This window comes from Coccinella septempunctata, chromosome 9 (genome assembly GCF_907165205.1).
Source record: "Coccinella septempunctata chromosome 9, icCocSept1.1, whole genome shotgun sequence".
NCBI classification, from domain to species: domain Eukaryota; kingdom Metazoa; phylum Arthropoda; class Insecta; order Coleoptera; family Coccinellidae; genus Coccinella; species Coccinella septempunctata.
This window is the reverse complement of record NC_058197.1, coordinates 15103384-15129931: the sequence shown is the minus strand read 5'-3', so window position 1 is coordinate 15129931 and position 26548 is coordinate 15103384. Positions and strand designations below refer to the sequence as shown.

Sequence of the window (26548 nt, the reverse complement as noted above, 5' to 3'; positions counted from 1 at the left end):
GGAGTGATTCTCCAGAGGGTTATGCTGTTGTTGAACTCCCATTGTTGGATCACTGCCTTACATTGGTCTTTTCCAAGCCCACACAAAGGCTCAGGTCCAGCAGGTGTTAACCTTGATGCACATTTTGCAAGTTCATCGGCTTTTTCATTTCCTTCATCACCGCAATGCCTTGGTACCCATAGTAGAATCACTGTATTGCCTCTGGCCAATTGCTTTATGGTATTACGGCCCTCCTATGTCACTAGAGAAGGGTTGCTTATTCGAACCCATGTTTCTTCACGAAATATCAAAAGTAGATTACTCCTCCTATATGGATCACCGGCGTCATTGTAAAGAGAAATCGAAACATTATCATTCATTCGTCAATCATACAAACTGACGGAACTTCCGCAGCATCATACCCTAACCACATATTCCATCCCCCACCCCCACCCGTCTGTTCTGCGACGACAAACAAACGACGCTGGCCGAACAAAGACGCATTCCCATTCTGCCGAACGAATTACCGGAATATTGCTTGATATATGATTCGATCCATATATCATTGGACCGGCCGTCCTACGCGTGACAGTTTCGTGTGTTTACAATAAGGGTTTGACTAATCATCCCTACGCCGAAGCCGCCGCCGGCGGAGAAATGACAGCGCGACGCCGAAGATAGCCGCGGACCGCGATCAAGTAGGCCTCTCGGACAAAACGACACGTCCGTGACAGCTGCGGATTCGGAAACAATACACGATCGTAATAGGCCCCGTCGTCGGATCGATGCTACCCCGGATTAGGGATTAGGGGTTGAATTTGATAAATCTACCTTGGGGTTTGACGTTTGTCCTTCGTATCGGGACGGCTGAGAGGGGGTCGGGCGGTGCGTGTGCGGGCTGCTAATGATTGCGAGTTTTGCATGCCGGACGGAGGAAGGATGCTGGAAGGGGTGGGAAGATGAATGGATTCGGCGATATTGACCAAAGTCCGTTCGTGTATGCGAGACGTTTGGTTCGTCGACGGTTTTTTCTCAGTGTTTGCATCATGTGGCTTGAAAACACGGTAAAGAAGCATACATAGGACACAACTGCTTGTCCAAACACTCTTTGATGAGCTTCTGAGCATTTTGGTACTTTAGAGCCTTAGAGAAGTTTTGAATATGAGGAAGACAAGCACAAATAACGACAGAACTCGAAGATTATATGAGTAAAACTCTGCACTCTGTATTTCATCAGTTTGGAGGACCAGGGCGTACTGGAAGAATAACCATTTGCCCTTTCGGAGTCGACTGGCTTGTCAATGAACTCTAGAAGAGGTCGAGCAGTTCAAATACTTGGGAAGCTTCATAAATGCTAACCTAGACACGGAAACACACAACCGTATCAATGGGCATCAAGGGCATTCTGGAAGCTAAAGGACAGAGTGTTTCAAAATCACGACCTCAATCTGAAGACCAAGACAGCTGTTTACAAAGCAGTCGTCCTTCCAACGCTTCTTTACGGAAGCGAAAGCTGGACGCCCTACAGGCGACATATGAAACAGCTTGAACAAACGCAACGTCATCTAAGACAGATAATGCACATCAGATGGTTCCACAAAGTCTCAAATGCAGAATTCTTCCAACGCGCGAGTTGTACAACAATTGAGACTCAAGTAACGAGAGCCCGACTCAGATGGAGCGGCCATATTCTGAGGATGCAAGACACAAGACTCCCCAAAATAGCTCTGTATGGCGAATTGACAGAGGGAGCCTGGAAACCAGAAGGCCAGTATAAGCGGTTTAAGGATACACTACATCAATCACTATAATCAGTTAATGCCAATCATAACTGGGAACAACTAGCGTTAGACAGGTCACAGTGGAGGTCTATGGTGCACAGTTGTAATGGAGACTGGAGAAAGATACAGCGGCGGCCAGATCTGGTTGGTGACTATCCATGCCCGGAGTGTGGAAGAATCTGTTGGTCACGGTTGGGTCTCTTCAGTCACAGGAGGGCACATAGTCGCAATCAGCCCTAAGAAATTATAAGTCTGTTCTTTTTTTTCATGTCTTTTGTAGATTTATTCCCGGTAACGGGACACAGCAAAGAATGAATGAATTGGAGAACACTCGAGGAACTTCCAGGACGTACCATAGGCAGCTGGAAACTATCTACTTGCTCCATCTGGTTATATGGAGAGAAGCAATAAGGAATTATCTACTTCCATGTGAGAGTGACCAGTAGTTCCACGAGTATGCCTAGAGGTTGAAAGAGTTTTTGAAAATGATGCAGCTTTTCCAACATCTGGACAGATCTACTTAGTTATGCCAGATGGAGTCTGCCGGAAAGAGAGCTAAAAGAATTGTTCCCGAGTCCATGAAACCCTCTTGACTTAGATGCCTTATTCGAAGAGGGAAATGAAATCATTCTTCGATGTTCGAATACGTATTTCATGGTACCACAGCAATCCGAACTGCAATAAGCCACCGAAAACAACGTTCATTGTCCGCAATTAGGAAGACACATCCGACTCGCTGACAAAGTTGGGGAAATTCAAATCATCGAGGAATGTCTTCATCGTAATTGAACAACACAAAGCACCACACATACACACTGGCGGAGTCAGGAATGCCGAGCCATTCAATAGAAACACAAGGGGAGGACGAAGTCGCTCCAAACGTCACCCGGCGGACAATACGCATCGGAAGTTGACGAATATGGGGTTTTTGTCTTAAACCGCCCATCGCCAACGGGGCGATCTATTAAATTAGCCCTCTTATTGTTCGTCGACGATGATCGTGTGTCTCCTTGGCGAAATTCTGCGTTTGGACCCTTGGACCCAGACAAGACGGATGCCAACGGTCGCCAAATTGGTATGTGCGGGAAAAAGGTCAATTTGGTGTGGTAGGTATTCATTTGCTATTTTGTATATTCGCATTCCTGAGGGGGTTGGAAAATTTGTAGCCTTACTGAGTAGGGTGCTCAGATAGAAATTGATAGACTGCGTTTATTTTACATATACGGTTGTCTCCGGGGAGAAAATGATGTTGGAGGGTTCTAAGAACGGGAAATTACCTTGGTGAGTCTTCGAAGAACTTAATTGTTGTTTTGATTTGTTATGGGCTTAAATATAGAGTCTTTTCCTTCGTTAGTTAACAGCCTGAGTCCAGATGGTTCATTGTGAAATACGTTTTCATCTCGGAATTTGGAAGATACAACATTGTATTTTATATTTACAACCCAAGACTGAAGAAGGTGAAAGATGAATTGTTAGGATGCCCCACATAGACATAGAAAACAGAACACCAAGTTATTATGAATTCACAGAAAGAGCTTCCAGGACTGAATGGTTTTTAACCATATCTACATAGGAATTTTTGTGTTATCGTCCTGTCTCACAAAGAGTACATACTTTTGTTACATTGCATAGTCTGTCATCGGAGATTCCTAAGGGAAGTCAAGAGAAAAGAAGCAGAGGATGTCAGTAGGACAGTTATGAAAGTCAATACAGACATGTGGAAGGAAGAAAGCAGAGAATCTTTTCGGAATGTGTCCTTTGTACACATGTTTGTCTATCACTATATGTGAACGTGTGGCCTAGAGAAGAATGATGGTTTGGGTTGCAGGGACAACTTGCACAATGTCTTCTGCCCGAAGTGACAATGAGTTGACTTCATCACGAAATTTCCCATTATCCACTACAATAAATCCCCCTGCTCTGCGGCGAATCAACTCCTTGTGCGGAAGTCATTGGATTTGCTCGGTGCAGTCCGTCTTGCAGTATCTAAACCCCTTTCAGCCCTCATCAAAATCACAATCGCAAAAATTAAATCGCCGTAATAAAGCTTCGCCCTGAGCCCTCTCAGAGACGTCAAATGAAGGAGTTACAGCGTTGAGGCAACAGCAGCGATCCACGTAAACTCCGATGATCAAAGAAGGCCTGGTGACTCCGTTCCATCAACAACAGGTTATGCCGACTGACTTCACCCGCCTCGGGGACGCCACACATACCTCTTCTCCAACCCTGAAGTAAAGCAAAACTTAATTTAACTAACCCCTAGAGCGGACCAAGGGAGTATTGCCGTTCGTCGGACTGAAGGGACCCTCGAAGCCCCGTCCGGCCGTTTCTGGCCCAACAATTGAATTATTTATGCCCGTGGTCAACTGCTACCTATAGGAAACATAATAGAAAACAAACTTAATTACATACGTTTGCCGGTTAAGAACAAGCCTACTGTGCGAATGATGTTGAATTAGCAATTGTGAAACATTCAATTTATGAATTATTAGTGGGCGGGCCTCGTGGCGTTCTTCCTTTGTTTCCTGCCGTTCGGTGGCGTATTTCGAAATCAGTTCTGGCAAGCTCTATGGCCTAAGATTTGTGGACGACGTCCTCTGAGTCTTCGATTAGAAAAAGCTTACCCAAGTACATGCTTTTGAATGACCAGTTCAGTTAATTTTGCATTTGACCTAATCAGAAGGGACCAAGAAAAGAAGGTTAAATAAATGCATTTTTCTAACGTTTTTACAACGTAAATGTAAAAAATCGATGTCAGTTTCATAAAAGTGACCGATTCAAACAGTAGAGCACCAGAAGCTTTCGAAAGCCGCTGTTACATGAATCGACAAGAGCTAAAAGGCACTCCACTGGTAGACACAGTTAGGAACCGATCTTGTGCAGGAGTCTTGTTTCTAGTTTCCCGATATATCTACTAGCGAGACACTTCCACTAACTTGAAAGAAATTGGCAACATCTCTCTTCACCTTGTCAGCTGTGGTGGTCACCAAGGAGCAGAATAGACCGGTTATCCATGGGTAGCCTTATTTTCAGCATACGCTCCCAACTTTTGTTTTCCCTCGGCCGTCGTTACCCCCTCCCGCACCCCCACACCACCCTCGCCGTTTCGAGCGTTTTCGTAAGCGTTTCGTAAAATTTATATTAGATTTGAGAATTTACTTACTAACTTGATTTGTATGAATTTGCCGGTTGTTTGGGGAACCGCCGTTTCTACCTTTCGTCTACCGATGCTGCTGGGCTTGTGCCCTCTCTACTTCCATCGTGACTGCCTGCCCCGGCTTTTAATTATGTAGTTTCGGGTACGAAAACGGCTTAAACGACGTAGGAATCCGGGGGGTAGGGTGATATCTACCACCCTAATGCGAAAATTTGAAGAGGATCGAGTCTGACTGGCGTCTTGAGTACGAATTCTTTCTGGTTTGTTTGTTGGACGAACAATTGGAAGTTTAGAATTGTTTCAACCATTATTTTTCACGTTTTCGATAGTATAATCAAGGGGACATTGACTAAAGGTTACTCGTGTTTTTCTAAACCTAAATTCAACCACACGTTGATTTCACTTAAATAATCAACGTTTATGACTGGTTATTATAACCACCAATAGGTGAGAGACGTGTCCATATCGTGCTTTTGCAACGTTAATTCGATAAGTAGTGAGAAACGTTACATGAACGTTGAATAAGAAACCATTCAACAACTTGTTTCTCTAGCCACCAATGGAAAACGATTCCTTATCGTATTGACTCAAAGTGATAAGCAAAAAGCCGATTACTATAATACTATTACTATTACTTCCAAGCAATAATAAGTAAGAAACTTCAAATCAGCATTGAATATGAAACTATTCGAAAACTCGTTAATCTAACCATCTATGAGACGTGTTTTTATAGTGCTTTTACGACGCTTATACTATTAGGAATCATCAACGTTGAATATGAAACTAGTCATAGTCAACTAGGTGACTTAAGCCACCAAAATGAAACGTTTATTTATCGTGTCTCCCCAACGTTTAATCAATAGGATGTAATAAACGTTAAATCAACGTTGAATTCCGTTTTCATTTACCACTAACGTAGTTGTTGAATTCCCAACAGATATAGTGAAATCATACGAAGTACCTTTATTTTTTCTGAAATCTACCTCATCCGATTGTTCTGCAGGGAAGTAATGAAAATAGTAACACCCCTTCATTAAACTTCAACAAATATTGTGTAACTGGCTCTGTGGAGTAGAGGTTTGTGTACCTGACTTGCACTGCTGGAGCCTCGGTTGAAGTTCTGGCTTGGTATTGGTGTTTGTGTTGTCTAAAAAGTATGAATGGAGAAACTCTAATGGATGTTTAATATCCAGAGATGATAGAATCAGGATTTCCTTAGGTGGCAAGACTGATAAACAATGCTGTAGCGTCGAATTCTTATTGCAACAACGTTATTTCGAAACGAATTTGTAACGTTATTTCACCGTAGAATTTTGATTACAGAGAGGGAAATTGCAACGTGTAATAAACCTAGAATCAACGTTGAATTGTAACGTTGTTATAAAACGTGTTTCCTAACGATATTCTGGCGTTTATTCGACGTAAAAAAATAGCAGAATGCAACCTATTTTCGTGTGGATCTTGAGTAACTCATCCTAGTGTAAATAATGTTTCTAGATTAATCATTGGAGAAACTTTTCGACTCAAAATACCAAAATTATAGGAATTTCAACCATTCCGAAAGAAGACATCGATATTGTCAGTATATTCCCCTAAGTATCGGTATCAGTGTAAACCAAAAGTCACCGACACGTCCACAGGAGAACAACGCGCAAAGCATAAACGGAAAAACCAGCAATCGAACATCCCCTACGAGCACCGAAACCGAAAAAAAACAAATCCCCTCAACGGAACAAAAAAAAACATCTCAATTTCCGTAGACTCGATCGCTCAATATGCAGAAGAGAACATCCCCCGAAAACGGCGACAATCGAACGTCACTCCCGCATCCCCCGGTGGCTCGTTTCGCGCCCCGAATAAATTCACCCCAATCCCCGTGCGGGGGCAATGAATCGACATCGAACGGTCGTAAAAAGTCGGAAACTCTTGTAAAATACCCCATTTTCCAATAAACTGATATCAATAGCTACCTGTTGAGCGTCGTCGTCGTCGACGAGGGGTGAAAAAATCCGGGCGCCCCGTCCCGGATGATTTCCCGAGCGCGCGTTTCCGATCGCACCGGAGGCGGGTCGGCGTCGTGTCTTTCCGGTCCCGGTATGGGATTTTTTTGCGGGGAAATTCGACGCTGTTTGATTCGTGGGCGATTGGGGGGAATATTGTATTTTTTTTCGGTTGTTTTGGAACTTTCTCGGGCTTGAATTGGGACGAAAAGGATATCTTGCTTGAAAATTGAATTGGTTGTGTTTTTTTTCTCAAAAGAAATCGATATACTGCTCAAAAATTGAGGTGGATATCCGAGAAATAAGTTTTATCAAGCACTTGAGACTAATTTTCCGCATTGCTGAGAGAAAGGAGTTAGTTTCTCTATTACACACACACAAAATATGGTCCTCATGATATTTAAAACATAAATTCAAAGAAATTACAAGAAACTCGTAGGTATATGATTTTTTTCCTGGTGCGTATGTGCTATGATAGGCTATTGCAACTCTACTGGTGTTGGGTAGAATCAATTGAGGATTGGACATGGGTTTAGAAACCTTCTGAGGTGAACGATTAGTTAGTTGAATGAAGGTTTAACTCAAAAAGACGTTGCTAGCCATCTCTGGGTTTCCCATAGAGTAGAACATGGAATATCTTACTAGTAGAAGCGCTGCATATACTGATAGGTGTGGAAGAGTAAGAGCGACAAGATCAGCTAATACGATTGACTGCACGACGACATCCCTTCTTCACAGCATCCCAAACTTCAAAGTTCATTCCGCAAACTACCGGTAGGCTAGTTTCTGGTGAAAAAAATCCGGAATAGATTGCATAGCTTCAATTTGAGGAAAAGTAGATGCACCATCCATGTATTAACCATGCCGGGTCTGCAATTTCACAAGAATTACACCGTTTACCTGACCCGACGCGGACATTACAAAAGCTCATCATTCTTTTATCGATAACCTGATAACACAATGCCGACTAGAGGCCTCACCTGATATAACACCTTGATTTCAAGCCATTGGTAACAAGATGAAATTATTTTTTAAGCCTGCAGACTATAACAGACATAATCTCTATTCTGTGCATGGTGTAAACTATCGTTAGGCTGCCGCTCGCATGTTTTTTATACAGAAATACTCACAATCTGAAGATAAACCTGAAAAGAAACTATCAAGGATGTGACATAGTGATCAAATCTGATAGTCAAAGCGCTATCAAAACACTGAACTTCTATGTCATCGACTTAAAGCTGATATGGTTACCTAACCTAACCCAACCTAAACAAACCTAACCTAACCTAACCTGGAAAGGCACCATCAGGGATGTGACGAAGTAATTCATTCTGAAAGTCAAGCAGCTATCAAGGCACTGAACTGCCATGTCATCGATTCAAAGCTAAAATGGTTACCTAACCTAACCCAACCTAAACTAACCTAACCTGGAGAGGCACCATCAAGGATGTGACGTAGTAATTTATTCTGAAAGTCAAGCCGCTATCAAAACACTGGACTCCTATGTCATCGACTCAAAGCTGAGATGGTTACCTAACCTAACCCAACCTAAACTAACCTAACCTGGAAAGACACCATCAAGGTTGTAATGTAGTAATCAATTCTGAAAGTCAAGCCGCTATCAAAGCACTGGACTTCTATGTCATAGACTCAATGCTGATATGGGAATTTCCTAAGGAAACTCAATGAAATAGGCAAGAAGGCAAGGCCTCTTTAGTCTGGGTTCCAGGTCACTCAGAGGAATCAAGAAAGCCAACACACTCGCCAGAAAAGGAACACAAACGCCATCTACTGGCCCAGAGCCTTTCTGTGGTATAGGGAAATGCACCTATAACAAAGGGTCTCTGGAGCTCTTTCTCCAAAAGACACTCCGGAGGAGTATTCCAGGAATAGATAAATCTATCAAATTCCTCCTCAATTTCAAAACTGCAAGATCTAAGAAATATTTTAATCTGAGAACAATATATCGAGAAACACCTTAAAGGTCAGTAATGGTGCTTATCTCTGGGGTTGAATATCAACCCAAACAAGACCACACTAATACCAGGGGAAAACATCCCTATCTCTATGTGAAGTTCCACAATCACTTTTCAGGAGGATGAAGGACATATTGTGTACAATTCTATTGGTCCTAGTTCTGATGTTGTGTGAACTTTACTGATTCTCGTCACAGTACTTTTAAGAAGTTGTACGAGTTGAAATAACCATCTGAGTTTTGTGTAGGCTTAATGTTGAGCCCTCAGAGTGATTGATGGCTAATATCATTAGGACAGAAGAACTTCTTCTCTATCCCTGGGATTCAGACCATCAAGCTTCAGGCTGTGCTGCATCATGACTAGAATACATTGATGTTTTGGTTTTCTGAACCTCCAATTGCACTTCCAATAATTTACAGAGTGTTGAGTTTATCAAATGGCTTGCAGTGACACCGATCATTTCATTGGGGCCAATTTTTCATATACGGCGTATCAGTCAGTGATAACTTTACACTTTTTCGACACAGCAGCGATACAAACCGAGCTTTTTCCCGTGACGTCCGAATCCATCAAAAGTCGGCCAATCGAACCGACTCATCTGCGACTCGCGCGTAATCCCCGATAAATCAGACATCAAAAGTGCCAATTAGGCCGACGTGACGAAGAGGCGTTAACGGAACAAATGAAGCTCAAACAACCGCGGACAATCCGACCGTTCTATCGTTAAAAATTGCATCAATCAACGTGACAGCGGCGTCGATCGGCGATAGTCGGTCGGCCGAGCGCTGTACCGACACGCCGGCCGTCAAATCGGACAATCCTCTTGCACGTCAATCCGTACGAAAACAATCGACGCGGGCGACGGAAGGGTGGCGTATGAATGACGGGAAAAGTGATTGGTTTTTGACGGATATTTTTCGAATGGAAGGAACGAGAGTAATGTATGTAGGACTGGGGGGAGGGTGGAAGTATATCATGTAATCGTACGAGAGATACGGGTTGTTAATGGATGTTTTCATTCATATTGTCGTGAATGTCGGTGTTATTGTAATGACAGATGAGTAATCGAAAACGTGACGAGTTTTGTATTGGGTTGCTCAGATTGAAAAATCTGAAGCTCGGAAACAGCGGGATGGTTTGATAACTTGACGTGACCACTGGCTGAATTGCCAACCAATACAAACCTCTCAAGGAAGCAGATTCAATATTTTGTTCATAGGTTAACATTTACTCTCATCATTTTGTAATAATAATAATAGACCGGAGCTCATATTGCTCAATAAGGATGAGGACACAGCACTATTCATCGACGTGGCGATTCCAAATAATAACAATCCTCTGGATAGACACACAGAAGAAATTTCAAAATACAGAGATCTAGAGGAACAAACCAGGAGACACTGGAAGCTGAAAGACATAAAGACCATCCCTATTGTCAATTCATCTGCAGGCCTGATACCGAATAAACTACCAGAGAACTTCAGGAAACTTCAGTTGGAAGAAAATATCTATAGAGTCATGCAGAAGGTGGTACTGCTGGGAACGGAGAGAACTGTACGCAATTAGGTACATGGGGAATGCAGGGGAACACAGTCTGCTTCGACAGGAAGTGCGGGCGAATCAGGAATTCAAACGACAGCAAGAAGCCGAGGAGCGGCTCGAACCCGACCACCACCACAAGCCCGAAAACCTGGAAAGAGCTCCAACAGAGCTTAATCCTTTTGATATCTGAGATATCTGGGATAAGTGAATGTGAAAGCCGCAAGGCTTAAGTCATAGAAAGTTCTTCTAGAGTGAATTTGAGATCACCAAACAGAAGGCATTTCTGCATCTCTCTGCTCAGAGTCTAGTTGGTAGACTTGTATAAAAAAATCATAATGCCCTCGATAGCTAAAGCATATAAAGAGCTGGTAATGAGAATCGAATATCTATTGAAGCATATTTTGAGATATTTCTCGACATACAAAGATTATTCTACCCTAATTTGATATTGGTCGTCGATCACTCGGGAATCAAGAAATGAAGAGGCCAATCTCCTTCACGGAAACTGGGTTGGACATATGAGGATATTGAATCAACTGAACACAAACCTCTTGGCAAAACCATTGGATGTTATGCCAATCATCTTTGATTTCGAAACGCCCTTTGAAACGGTCATAGCTGACCGTCCTAGTGCAACAAGTTTCGTAAATGGTCTGGACAAAAAGTCATCCACATGGTTACCGATGGATCAAAATCAGAAAGTGGCACCGGCATCGGCGTATATGGACCTAAACTGAGAATCTCTGAAGCCCTAGGAAATGAACGCTCTAATTTACAGACCAAAACACTGGCTGTGTACGTATGCCCTCAGGAGTGTCCCAAAATGAACCTCGAAGGGACACATATCTATATCACCATGGACAGTCAGGCCACACTGAAGGAATCACACTGCCAGGGATCTCTGCTGACATGGGAGTGCCATAATACGATAAAACAACTGGCCAGAAGAATAAAGTTACTCTACTCTAGGTACCAGGGCATTGTGATGTTGAAGGAGATGGAAAAACCGATAAACTTGCAAAGAGAGCCTCAAGGTTAACATCTGCTGGACCTGTGCCTTTCTGTGAGTTGGAAAAATCAATATTAGGCAGCGGTTCAACAATAGGAGTTGAACAACAGAAAAACCATCTGGAGAAACACTCCTGGACTTAGTCAGTCAGAGAAATTCGTGATGATTTCACGGACCTACACCAGAAAACTGCTAAAGCTGTCAAGAGCTGAGCTTCAGGTGATTGTGGGACTGCTGACAGGACACTATCGTTACAAATATCACCTGTACCGTGTGGTAGAGTCAGCAGATGAGATTTTTAGGCTCTGTGGATCAGAAGCAGAAACAGCTGAACGCATGGTATGCAAGTGTCCAGAGTTGGCGGACCTAAGAACCATTCTTATGGAAAACCCTTTTCTGTATACTCACGAGGAAACGGTCAAGGCTCTCAAGGATGTTGTTGGTTTTATCAACACCATTGACGACCTCTTTGCTCTTTGGATTCCTAAGATTCCCCATTGGCTAGAAATCGAAAGAGAATTACTCTGGAGGAATCTTTGGAGACTAAAACATTCCAATAGTTTCCTTGGTAACTTTAACACTGCGAGATATGAGGACGGCTCTAGCAAAAACTGATGTGTGCAGATTATGTGAAGAGGAGGATGAAACTTCAGATCACCCGCCTACAGAATAGCACACCATTGCTAGCCAACGTGAGAAATGCTTTGGACGAGAAACTTGGAGGAGTGAGAAGGTACCCTCCTTGCAGCTTTCCTAGAAACTGGAAGTCATTAGGACTCTGGATGGCCAGTTCTAGGGGACGTTGCGTCAAAAACAGCGCTGATATGAGGCCCAATAGCTCTTAAAACTCCCTTTGAAATGCATAATCTCTGTATAAAAACTGACGAGAAGATAGCTATTACTTTCTATGCTCGAAAAATTTGCCCAGAACTTTCTCCAAGATATGTTTCCTTTTCTCAGATAGGGGAGAAATCAAGGGTGACTAGTTGAAGGATGGGAAAATACGAAAAACCAGGTTTTCCCGAACATCCCATCGCCGATCGACCGTTTCTCTGCACTGTATTACTTAATCATTAATTCGGGGCCCCCCAAATACCTACCTCATTCCTTCAAGATGTTCCGACTCCATATTTTAAGCCCCGTAGCCGGTTTTTGTCGCCCAAGATCTATAGTGCCGTTAATTTCCCGGTCGGAGAGTAAGAAATATAAGCGAAGGCGAACGTTACCCCTTTGGCGTCGTCCCCCACGTTAACGGGGCGGCAAAAACCCGGTTCACTTATCGAATGTCGGATTTATTGCCACCCCGTATTGATTTATTCAAATTTCGGGGGTTTTCGCGAGAAAGCCACCCACCCCCCGCGTTTCCCTAATGGGACCGGAGAAAAGGGAATTTTCTCGGTGATGAATCCGTTACGATTCATTTTCCCGGAAAATAGTTAACCGGATCCGTTCCTCATTTTTCAGGGAATCTTTGCCGGAGACGTTTCGGCAGCTCTTCGAAGGGGCGGAAGGGGACGGGGGTTGAAGTCGATGAATCGAAAATGAGAGAGCGATTGTTTCTTTTCGACGGCTGTCGGTTGCAGATCATCCGATGTTAGATTGAATAATCAGGTCCTTTTTTCTTTCATTCGATTTCGAAGAAATCTCTCCAATTTCTTTTTAATTTAACAGACCTCAAGTTGAAGGGTTTGTCGTTGGGTTGGCAAGATTGCCTTCTATATTCTCGAGGAATTTGAGTGTCTTCCGTGTGCGTGTTTGATTCCAGAGCTGTATTAACTGTTTATAGTTGGGGATCCGACGATGCTGAATCGATATTTACTCGAGCGTCGTGGAGACCTAGTGGATTCTGAAGATTAGATGGTAGAATGAAAAAAAATTTCCATGATGTATGCACTTTGAGCGTTGGAGAAAGCGTCTGCAGGTTTTCAAAGATGTAAAAAAAAAAATAGTCAGGTGTAGGCGAGACTGGGGAGGGTTGATACGTTTTTTGGAATTTTTATTCTAGAAACTGAATTATATGAGGAAGCAGGACTTTTCTTATATTATATAATTCTTCAATTAATCGTTCAACAAAATAAATATAGAAGTCTCAAATTATAAACATCTTATTCTGTACAGAACGTTGAACACAAAAACATGCAAACTGTCTCAAGCCTCCCCACATATGGGAGGATTGATACGATGTACTGGGAGAGTAATCGAGAGGATTATTTAGCTCAGTAGGTAGGTCAGCAATGATACTGGCTTGCTTTGGTCCCATAGGTGTAGAAAAATCAGGAAATCGTCAGTTAGTCACTTCCACACAAGAAAAGTCGGCCTCGTCAAATACATGGGGATTGTACGGATAAATTACAGTTTTTAAAAATCCCTTTGATATGTTGGATGGTGAAAACGCCTTCATGTAGGCCTATCCAACTAGCTACGGAATATTTTTTGAAGATGATACATGTATCAGGCCTCCCCACGACAAATGTCTCAAACCTCCCTGAAAGCCATTTTTAAAGTGATTTATGTTTTCATCTTATACTCATGTATTTTGAAAAGTGAATAAAACTGTAAATTGAGTAGTTTTAGGCATATTTTCCAGTGAAATGTTTGTTTATGCCGAAGAATTAATGCATGATCATAAAACCCTTAGGTAACTTGAGTAAAAACTTATAATTTCTCACCTCGAAACACTCTTCGTTGAATATTTCACGAACAAACTACTGTTAGCCTTACAGATTAACGTCACGCAATGCCCTCTGCCAAAGAATAGTGTTCACTAGTATAATACTTTTGAAAACGGCTACAGATCGCGGATATAAGCCTGTATCAAGCCTCCCCATGTATCAATGCTCCCTAGTCTCCCCTACATACTGGAGCTTGTCAGATTAAGATACTGTATATGCCCTACGTGTCCCTGATAATAGATTCATGTTAATCTGACAGTTTGCGTGGTGGGACTGGCCGTAGGGAAAAGTTTAAAATGATAGAAAAAATTTTTTTCACGACTGTGTCAGTTTTTCAGAGGATATGTTAATTGAACCCAAAGGAAGCTACTTTTCAGAGACTGACATTCATCGCCATATATCTCGAAAACATTCAAACGTATGAAAAATAGCTTCGGACAAAATTTGTAGAAGATGTTCTGCTCTACAACTTTTATGATGAATGCGAAAACAATTTTAAGCCCACGAGAGGAGATATTTCAAAAAAACTGATTATCTGACCAATTCTCATTGTTTCGGTATGCTGAAACTGTCAGATTATATTTTTTTCGTTTTTCTTGAATCATTAGCTTCAGAATGAGAAGAAAAAAGCCATTTTTTTCTGGTGTAGTGTAGGGAAAATCTGCAAGACAGAGTAACACACCCCTCTCCTGATGGGGAACAGTGTGGGGATTCTCACTCTCTTGAGCTCGAGACCCACTAAAAACCCTTAACTGCTTTTTCATAGGTTCCGGGCATTTTGCCTATTAACCAGTTGAATCTTATGGTTTCTGGACTCTCACACGATCATAGTCGTGTTGATAGTTGTATGCTGCCTATAGCTTTTATAGGTTAAGCTCTTCTTTGATTACTTAAAATCCTCAACTGATCTCTCGGTCTTCGATGGTAGGTTCTTGACCTTCTAGCTTCTTCCGTTGGATCGTAGTCGACTAATCTTCGTAGTTCCTCATTTGGATGTTGTTTGGCTTTGTCTAATATCCTTTACGCCTTTCTCTTCATAAATTCTGTAACTGGTTCCCATTCCAAGTCCTTGTAGATTTGTTTGTTCCTAACAAACCAGGGTACATCCATCGCCATTCTAAGGAGTTTATTCTCAGTGGCCTGTATTTTTTTTATGTGGGTCTTGGCTGCGAAGCCCCATGCCGTCGATCCATATGTGAGTTGTAGTCGCGCGATAGTTTTAATCATCGTCAACTTGATGTTCTTATTCATATGACTTCTTCTGCCTATGAGTGGATAAAGTTTACTAATTGCGACTTTTGTTTTATCAACAGCACATTTGATGTGGTTTTTCCATGTAAGTCCTCTGTCAAGCTTCACTCCTAGAAATGTTTCTTCATTTTCCCATTCAACCTCATCTCCATCAACTTCAAGGTTTTCTTCCATCCTCAATCTTCTCTTTTGCAGTAATATTGCTTGTGTCTTTCTTCCATTGATTTGGATTTATCATTTGATGCATCATTTGAGTAATTCATCTATGGCTTCCTGCAGTCTCCGGTGTATGATCTCTGGGCGTCGATGTCTGAACGCTATTCCTGTGTCATCTGCGTACAAGGTGAGCATATTCCTAGCATTCTTCGGGATATCATAAACGTATATTACGTAAAGCAGAGGTCCAAGTACCGATCCTTGAGGCACTCCCGCTTCCAATTGTCTGGTTTGAGAGGTTGCTCCATCTATCTTCACATAAAAGTTTCTATTCCTCAGATAGTTCCTTATAATCTTGCACAGCTAGGTCGAATATCCTGCTTTTTTCATCTTGTAGATTAGGCCTTCGTGCCATACTCTATCAAAAGCTCTCTCGAAGCCAACGAGCTCGAAAATGTACACGTGACGTTTTTTTTTGCAACTTTGGCGGCCTCCCACACATTATCGTCACGCTTAAATTGTCAGATTAAGAGAATATATACTTTTAAACATGTAATTAACCACATATATCTGAATCTGACACCCTTGAGTATGTACAATGATCGTTTTTTTTCACTATTCTGCAGGCTGTTGTAGACAAAATTCGCCCTATATACAGGTCTAATTTTTGGTAGATATAGGTACTCTACATGGTCCAAAGTATCTCCCCTCGAGTAAATCCCGAATTTCACCAACTAAGAGCTGAATTCACTGTTTAGCTATTCCCACAATGTATAATATCTCTGTCACTGGAGATCTTTGATTTTATTGTATTTCAGTTCTTTACCCAGCTCAGAAAATAAGTCCAATAGATCTAGCCTCTGAAGCTTTTCACCTATTTTTCCTTACATAAGTTGAAAATTGCTTGTATTGATTTTGGTTTGGAACGAAATGACTCTAAGCTTCACGAATATAGTCAGATTTCTCCATCAGTTGGATCCACCCCATAACCCTCCAAGAAGACTTCCTCCAAATTCGCACAGATGTAACCCGAAGCGTCTGCGTTGAACACGCACCGCGTGTTAATTTGGCAGAAAGATAATACACCTTGTATCGTCTTCCAGCATCTCCTCATTCTTTCCTCGCAGTCATAAAATTGCCAGCGCGCCGCGGCCCTGCCGGAATTAAGCGACACAATAAGTCATTTCCGTGTTAATTAGCAAGTAGAAAGCGTCGATAAATTAGGTCCCTCTCCCGCCGACTTGCCAGCCCTTTATCTGCTTTTACCGATATCCCCCATTTCAACCCTTCTGTTTCCCTAAATTATTCGCGAGATCATTGACGCTAAGTCCCTTTTTTGGCACATGTGTCTCTTCCTTCTCTTTTTGCCGTCGCCGCTTCTTGCCGCTGGAGAGAGAGAAAGAGACGGCGCCCTTCGGGAACGAAAGTTAAGACCACTCTCTGTTTTATGTTCGCCGCTATCTCCTTCCAACTACGACTTACCCCTTTTTAGGATGTGTATTGGGTATCGGGAAAAACCTGCTGAACGCTAAGGGTTGGACTAGGGTTCCTGGAATTTGTTCACGTCGATAGATGAATTCAACGCATTAGGACTATATTAAATCGACAAATGTTCAATCTAGATTGACCTAACCAACATCATCACCCAGAGTATTAATAGAAATACCATATCATCGGGTAAGATTAGATGCTGCAAGGATGTTTCTCCCTTTGAGAACCCATTTAAGACCGAAGATTTGCCTCTAGGTCGATGAAATTTGGATATTTATTACTAGAAGAGTTGCTCTTCTAGAATATGTATCACATTCAGATCTACGATGATTTTTCTGGGAAACGCTCGTGTCCAAATTTGTCCTCCGCAAAGTTCCCGGATAGATGAGCTCAAACCACGACTACGAGGATATAATATGGAAATATTCTTAGACTAATCTGGTGGTGGTGGTGTTCTAGTAATTCAAACTCTTAATCAGGAATTTTTTGCATGGCAACTTTTGTGGAGGGGCGTTGTCCTGCAAAAACGAAACACCTTTGGATAGCTTTCTGCGTCTTTTCTCTTCAATTATTTCCCGTAGACTAGTCAGTAATGTCGAAGAGTAATCTCCGGGTATTGTTCTACCCTTATCCAAAAAATCAATCATGATTACTCCATGGCAATCCCAAAATACTGAAGCGAGAACTCTTCCAGCAGATTTTTGGACACGAAACTTCTTAGGTCTTGGAGAACCAGAGTGTCGCCGTTCCATCGATTGTTGCTTTGTTTCTGGATCGTAGGAATGTACCCAAGTCTCATCCATAGTGACAATTCGGTTTAAGAAGTCTATATCGTTTTCAAATCGAGCACAGATCGAACGCGATGCTTCTACCCTTGCACGCTTTTGGTCAACATTCAAACATTTAGGGATTCATTTTGCAGTGATTTTTCTCATGTCCAAATTGACGTGAACCATGTGATGAACGCGTTCGTATGAAATAATCAGTGCTTCAGATATCCGTTTTAGCCCAATTCGACGGTCTGATAAAATCATGAACTGCATCGAAATTTTCGAGGACTGACACAGAAACTGGCCTTCCCGATCGGTCATCATCTTCAATGGAAAATTTTCCTCTTTTGAAGCTTGCAGTCCAATTTTTCACGGTCGCATACGAAGGACATTGATCACCAAGGGATTAAGCATATCTTCGTAAATCTGCTTATCTCTTAACCCTTCCAAATACAGGTACTTGATGATGGCTCGATACTCCAATTTTTCGATTTTCACAATTTCGGTGGACATCTTCTTTCTTATAATTTATTGTGTAACTCTGGTTCACTTTTGACCTCAAACTTCACACTGACACTTCTAATGAGTTATTGTGCGTTGCTTCGGTAACGCAATATTTTTTTTATGCATGGAACTGGTGTAGGCCATAATCACATAGTGGACTCGGCAATTGATGCTGGGAAGAAGCTGGCATTAGATTACTGCTCCCATGTTTTGCGTTTTACTGCACCAACTTTGCTCGCACTACTTGGACTCGGCTAAGAAGATGTCAGTCAGTAAACTACTGAGACATTTGAGGTTACCTTCGGATTTGTGCCTATGTGTCTGTAGTCTCCAAATTTCGCTATAAAGCAGATACAGCTTTCTTAGCCGTTCATTGTTTTTACCCCCTCAAAGAAGAGAAAATTGCAGCATCCGTGAATCCGGGAGATCCCACCCTGTGCCGATTATAAGATCGGCGGTTACTCCAACCCTTTCCCTTTGTTTCGACGGTCTCGGCCCCCGCATCGAAGAGACACATTAGGAAAAAGATATCGCTCTTTGGAGAAACGTAAATTCTAATACATTTGGCAGATGAAGGGTGATTTTTTGGTTCAATTATTGTTATTAGGGCATCTTCAATTCGAGAAAGGGGGACGGGTTGGAGTAGGTGAGATATTATGCGGCAAACGGCGCCCCCCCCCAACCCTTCGTCGATGGCTCGGTCGACGAAAGGAGGGATGAATCAGTTCTCGAAGGGGTTGATTCGAAGATTTTCGATCCGATTCACTTTTCGATGTGGGTTGCTTCTTTTGGTGTCTGACTTGTATTATTTTCCCAAAATTATGTAGCTAATTAGCTAATCGCCAGTTAATAATTGTTAAAAATCAATTCATATGAAAGGATTATTATTTTTTCGTATTTTCTACGAAAATCTTTCAATGATTTAAACAGAAGGTTTAATTTTTTATTTATTTTTTTTTCAATATTCATTTTTCATTTGAATGTAGGATTTACGTTTTATCGGTATTTTCCTTTTTTTATTGTTCGAATTGTTGATTAGTTTACAGTTGACAGCATTTACGACTACTGGAGATTCTAGAGATCATGCAGAATTATTGTTTTCAATTACATGATTTCTGGAGAGGATTCTCGAAGTATGTTTTCCGTTTATGACAGTATAAAAAGTGTGTTTCCGCCCGGGATCGAACCGGGGACCTTCCGCGTGTTAGGCGGATGTGATAACCACTACACCACGGAAACTTGATGTATGTATATATGGACAAGTTGAAGAATTCTGCGAATTAGTCTCCTTCAATCGTAACATTAAATGAAGAGATTGCCGAAGTGAATCGGAAGCTTTTTCGGACTTGTTTAAAAATCATAAACAGAGTGGTCACCCATCCAAGTACCGACCACGCTCAGCGCTGCTCGGGTTCCTGAGGAAACATTTTGATCTACCAATATTTCAAAGAATAAAGATATGATCGAGTTTGAAACCAGTACTCGACTCTTGAATGAGGTTCTGGAAGTATATGCAAAATTTGGTCCTCGTCTTGCGATAAGTTCCCCTTTTATTTGATTTATCTCAATTTTCCATCGATATCGTTCCCATTAAATTTTACACAACTCTTCGTATCAGTACTTAATATTTTATGAGTTATCTTCGAGACAGAGTACTGAGTGCTGAGTACTGAAATATGGTTGACATCACTGTAGAACTATTGCTTTCAATGACATGATTTCTGGAAAGGATTCCCGAAGAATGTTTCGCGTTTTTGAGAGTATAAAAGTGTGTTTCCGCCCGGGATCGAACCGGGGACCTTCCGCGTGTTAGGCAGATGTGATAACCACTACACCACGGAAACTTGATGTATATATATATGGACAAGTTGAAGAATTCTGCGAACTAGTCTCCTTCAATCGTAATATTAAATGAAGAGATCGCCGGAGTGAATCGGAAGCTTTTTCGGACTTGTTTAAAATCATAATCAGTGTGGCCACCCATCCAAGTACCGACCACGCTCATCGCTGCTTGGGTTCCTGAGGAAAAATTTTGATCTACCAATATTTCAAAGAATAAAGATATGATCGAGTTTGAAACCAGTACTCGACTCTTGAATGAGGTTCTGGAAGTATATGCAAAATTTGGTCCTCGTCTTGCGATAAGTTCCCCTTTCATTTGATTTGATTTTTCTCAATTTTCCATCGATATCGTTCCCATTAAATTTCACACAACTCTTCGTATCAGTACTTAATATTTTATTACTTATCTTCGAGACAGAGTACTGAGTGCTGAATACTGAAATATGGTAGACAGCAATACAGAATTATTGTTTTCGATGACATGATTTCTGGAAAGGATTCTCGAAGTATGTTTCCCAATTAGGAAAGCATAAAAAGTGTGTTTCCGCCCGGGATCGAACCGGGGACCTTCCGCGTGTTAGGCGGATGTGATAACCACTACACCACGGAAACTTGATGTATATATATATGGACAAGTTGAAGAACTCTGCGAACTAGTCTCCTTCAATCGTTACATTAAATGAAGAGATTGCCGAAGTGAATCGGAAGCTTTTTCGGTTTAAAATCGTAATCAGTGTGGTCACCCATCCAAGTACTAACCTCGCTCATCCCTGCTTGGGTTCCTCAAGAAAAATTTCAATCTACCAATATTTCGAAGAATACAGATTTGATCGAGTTTGAAACCAGTACTTGACTCTTGAATAGGGTTGGAAAAAACAACGAAATTTCAGCTCAAGTCTAGAACAGAAGGAAAATGATCGTTGACTAATTCCATTTCTGGGGTGGCCATGATTTTTTCGTGTTTTCTTTCGGAATGATTAACAAAAATAGAACGTCCGTCGCCTTCTGCAAACGTTACGACCGGTTCTTCGGCCGTATCATCAACCCCTTCCAACTGAGTACTTTTCATTACCGCCACCGCATGAATATTCATGGGGGTAGAACCCCGCTATCTCCGTATCGATGAAATTTCATCCGGCCGAAAAACACAGATATAAAATATCAGAAATCCTAATACGAATTTCATGCTAAAATATTCCCAATTTAAATTAAAATCGCGGCGGGCGGCTGCGGAAGAGGGTGAACGGGGGCAGAGGGAAGGGATGCTAGGAGCAGCGATCTCGGATCTGATTTTATTAAAGCCCGGACGAAATAAGGCATCTTTTCGCTATCGCTACACGGGAATCTACCCCTTTTCGCCAACTCCCGATCTCGAATTTCGGTTCCAATAATTAAATATCTTGATTAATGGCGCCGCGGAGCGGGGCAGGGGGTTGGGGTTTTCCGCACGGCCAGAAATATGCTTTTTTTCGCTTTTCTTCGAGCGTTTTTTAGGTCGCTCCATTAATGATGATTGGTGAAAATTGATTAAACGGATATTGCTCAAGATCTGCGACGATTGATTCATATTTTGGTAGATACTACTGAGTGTCAGAGAAAACAGAACACCCAGTATTAGAAAAAATTTCTAGGAATGTACAGGAAGTTTCAAAATGCAATACAATAATTCGAACTGTACATTCGCTGAGTTATTTTGAGGAAAAAAGATAAATAAAATAATAAAAAAAGAAATAAATTTGAATACGTTTAATTAAAATCATCGAAAACAAAACGGAGAAGATATATACCTTCGACTTCTTTTTTATAATACTCTTCGGTTAAGCAGGAATTTTCTCTAAATTGTTTAGGGATAGAAAAAAATATCGAAGGTTTAAAAAGATTGAAAACGAGTGAGTGCATTATTACTTTCTTCTTTTTTTTCCCCTTGATTGGATATCTCTGAAATTTTGCTAGATTACCTATACTTCATTCAAATTTATTTTAGCAGTCGGTTGGCCATGAAATAATTTTCTCAAGTTTTTGTAACTAGAACGAAGTTAAGTTGGCACTCATGAAATGTCGTTAATGTCATAACGCCGTTGCCACAACTAATATCAATTTTTATTACGAAAATGCCGAAAGTGATTGAAAAAAGCGACAGGGTTTCAGAAAGTGCTATTTAGAATTCAGGCCCGCTCATTCAAATAGTTATACCCTGATGATATTCTAAAATCCACAATACGTCAGACGGTAGCGAACATATTCAATATAAGAGAATTTATATAATGTTTCATCTGAATCTAAACGACTTATATTTCAGCTGGATATTTCCACAATCAGAAAGATTGTGAATGAAGAGGATGACAAAGAATTTTCTTCTATTGGGAGACCCAAAAAAGTGGTGGTATTTGAGAATTTTATGTTTGAGTGAATTAATGCGAAAAGTTTACTACAGGATTTTCGATAAATGTCATCGGAGAATATGTTCCCTAAAATGGATTTTCCTATTTTTCATTTGACTTGTCCTATACAATGTAAATGTCTTAAGGTACTAATAAATACCTATTATTATTATTATTACATCAATGTATTGAGATGAATAGACGCAAATACGCGCAAGTTGCCCTGTTACTTGTTTATTCATGTGAAGTTCATCTTGACTTGAAACTTCCTTTAATTCCTTCAACTTATATTAATGCAAGATGATTTTTGTTGAAGAATTTGACATTCTTGTAATTACCTGTTAATTCCTTCGGGAGATACCCATTCCCAACCAATGCATCATATGCATTTCATCTTCGGGTTAATATTTTTGAAATATACAACTGATGTAACGTATTCAACTTTAGCCAAAGAATATAACGAACATTAACTCTCCTCAAGCTAGTGCATATTATGATATTATACTGATCTCTTGTATTTTCCATGCAAATAGCTGGATTTGGTATGACTTCAATCAGTTTGTATAAACTTCAATTATGTTCGTCACATATTTTCCGAAGAGATTCGACATAGTGATAAAATACGTAATAACAGAAACTTTTACGTAGAACGGCAACATAGCGTTGATTTAAAACCCAAAAATGTTTTGACAAGCATCATAACCCGACATTTTCGTACTATACAGAGTGAAATGTGTCAAATTTCCATGGCCAACCGACTGCTAAAATAAAAGTGAATGAAGTATACCTAGCCCTTAGACACATCTAGACCGAAAATTGTTGTAACTTAATACTGAGTGTTGTATTAGCTGTGCCACTTTTCCAGTGGAGCTTTTCAGGTATTTCAACGTTCCCCGATATATCAGGCGAGAAAAGGAACCCTCTATACATTAAAATTTCCCGGCATCGTCTTCGCCATTCGGGAAATATACTGCGAAACTTTTCGCCCGACCGAACCTCATTTGTCTGCTATCTCGTTCGTCTGGCGTTACTTGAGACCGCGCGCGCAGCGCTCGCACACAGCCGATCGTCTGTTGTTTTCCTCAGCCTCCCTCGATTTTCCCATTAACAGCGTGCGACGTTCGGCTGCTTGATTTATTTTATTGCTTTTAGTAGCGTTAATGTTTATTTCGCTAAATTACAAGAAAAGGGTTTGCATATATTCGGCGCAGTACAGCGTGCCGGGGTATTTTAACCGTATAAATATACACGCGGACAGACGGAGGAACATACACACGGCTGGCGGTTCGATTGTTTCTCGTTTGACGCCACCTACAGGTCGTCTTCCGAATACGACAGGGATGTGTAAGGTTCCTTGTACAATTCGTGTCCAAAACTCGAGTTTTTACTCATTAGGCCCTGACCGATTCCTACTCCATTGGGTTAATTCATATCTTTTCTATTCTTTATGTATTTATCTTTTATATTTTTTTCTTTTATTGACATTTTATTATATTCTTCAAGTCGCCAGATCAAGGTTTGTTGTTCTGAAGAACGTAAAGCCAATGCCACCTGTTAGTTCTCCTGAACATATACCATTCGTTCGTGCGTTGAACTGTAGCGAGTGCTGGAAAGTATCGATTTCTGCACTTGTCAAAAACACAACTACTTTTTACTCCTATGCGTTTTCCACCACTTCAAACAATCATTGGGGATTCGAAAGTATCACTTTCCCGCACCAGTGCGGGAAAGTCTTTCTGGTCTGCTGTTGGCGAAAATCCATTTTTCCCGCACTGGTGCGGAAAAATGGTTTTCCGGATTTTGATACGAGTGAAGGAAAATGGAGACAAAAATGATTTTTTTCTTCAATCCTACACACTACACACATTCAATTCCGACATTCTACTTTCCCGTACCAGTGAGTTAAAGTGGATTTCTCTTAGACCGTTGCCATAGAGTGAATTTTACCGCATTCGTGCGGAAAAGTTGAAACTGGAAATATTGAAGAAAAATGGCAAAACTTCGTGAAAAAGTATTAGTTTTCAACTCATGCATAAAGTGACTTTCCTGCACGGCACTTCTTGCCGAAACAAGTGTGGTAACTGTAATTTTCCGCACTTGTTTAGAAAATAATGCGGAAACGCGATTCACCTACTGAAAGAGTGAAGAAAAAAGGCGGTAGAAAAAATGATGTTTACAAGTCATACATGCCGCACTCGACCACTTACCCAAACACTTCACTTCGCGCACTCGTTTGAGAAATAACAGTTTTGTACTTCCGGTCATCCTTACCACTTTTTCCTCACCGTTTTAGTTGTTATTTTACCGCATAAGTGGAATTCTTCTCGGCTATTGGCGGAAAGTGAACTCTGCCGCACTGGTGCGGAAAAGTGACCTATTTTCGAACTTGTTTGAGAGATTTTTTTTAAATACTTTTCCTTACTTCTGAAGGTTTCGTCGTAATCATTTTCCGTACTAATGCAGTGCTGAAAAATAAATGTCTCCTCGGCTATAGGCAAGAAGTGAATTCTGCTGCACGGTGCGAGAAAATGAAGTAAAAAGTCGTAGACAAAATAATTTTCCCAACTGATACGCAAATTGTCTGCTGGCCCGAATTTTGTTGGGCACTCACGTGCGGGAAAGTTTCACTTTCCGCACTCGTTAAGAAATAAATAATTTTTCGGAATTTGTCGCTTTTGAAACCGAAACGAGTGCGTGAAATTTGCACATCCCTGATCAGGCAAGACGAAAAATCTCGCACACGTCCATGCGGTGATGTAAGTGCGGTCCGGATGCTGACAATACCGACACTCGGGCAGCGTTACGTACGCGTTTCAGAGGTGACCGCGTGTCATAAAGACCGTTTCGAGGCGTTGTTACGTCGCCGACGTCCGACCCGGGAGGACCCCGAAGGAATCTAATTCCCGTGTACCGATTTGTCGGTTCGACGTCTAATCGATGATAAGTGCGACTTTAACGGAAGGCTTACACGGAGGTTTGGCTTCGAGTCGGAGGTGATTTATGGGCCCTGGTCAGTCGGTAGGTCAGGAGACAAGGGGACAATTATAGCGTGTAAATTGGGGACGCTGTGAATTATAGAGGAGAGAATTAAGACCGGGTCGAATTTAAGATGGAACGGAGGTCTTGTCGGGGCAGGAAAAACGAGCAGAACAGGGAGAAAAGCTGAGAGAATCGTTGTTGGATAGACTGTTACAAAAACTTCCATGTTGTCGCCTATTTTTTGTTTATTAAATGTTTACTGACTTATCTTATGCTTTCTTTAGTCGATGTCCGCATACATTTCACAGTTTCAAGTGAAAATTTATGTAGGTTAACGTCTTAAAGTCTTCGACGAATTGTTCCAATCGAAAAGTACTCAAAGGCTTTCTACAGATTCCAAATACGATCTTGTGCAGGATAAGTAGATCTTGGGCGTCCACTTCTCGGTCACATTTATAGGTTATAGAATATTTGACTGAGTTGGGGCCATCCCAAAGGCTAGATAATAGCGAAGTGGTCCTTTTCCATCCAGATGAACCAGTTTTTCGCGTCGCTCATCCGGTAGGCCGTGCGCGTCTAGCCGTAGACGTCCAGAAGGTTAATCCATCAACTCCGGAGAGCGTGGCACGAACTTTAACCCCCTCCGATAAATTTCCGGTTCGATTTCGGGACTAGTTCGTCTCCGTTTTCCTATTAGTTCGAATTCGGTTCTATTAACCGAACATAAATCCGTAACGGGGACACGTACACCTTAATTGGGTGCAGTAGTCGAATTTATGTACCAATTACAGGAATTGGCGTTACCGTCTTGGCGTCTTGGCCCTGTAACTCTCTCATTCGGTTTTCTTGGCCTGCGTCGATTGCCGCATGTGGATCCCTCTGTCTGGCGTCGTTCGGATGAGAGACAATCGAATTTGCTACTGGTTCGTATAGTCTGTTCAATTTTATAAAGACAGTCGACAGGCCCTGAAAATTTGACACCCTCCACCCTCTGTAGAACGAAAATGTGGGGTTATGGCACTTCTCATTAGGAGTCGGCAAGTTCTTGAATATTTCGA

The 26548-nt window shown here is 41.5% G+C and overlaps 3 non-coding genes across 3 annotated transcripts; all 3 read right to left on the bottom strand.

Moving 5' to 3' along the window:
* Positions 1 to 19454: 19454 nt before the first annotated feature.
* On the bottom strand, positions 19455 to 19527 carry Trnav-aac. The gene has a single exon. It is a non-coding gene; the product is annotated as a tRNA-Val (tRNA).
* A 532-nt stretch (positions 19528 to 20059) lies between these two features.
* Trnav-aac lies at positions 20060 to 20132 on the bottom strand. The gene has a single exon. It is a non-coding gene; the product is annotated as a tRNA-Val (tRNA).
* A 537-nt stretch (positions 20133 to 20669) lies between these two features.
* Positions 20670 to 20742, bottom strand: Trnav-aac. The gene has a single exon. It is a non-coding gene; the product is annotated as a tRNA-Val (tRNA).
* Positions 20743 to 26548: the final 5806 nt, after the last annotated feature.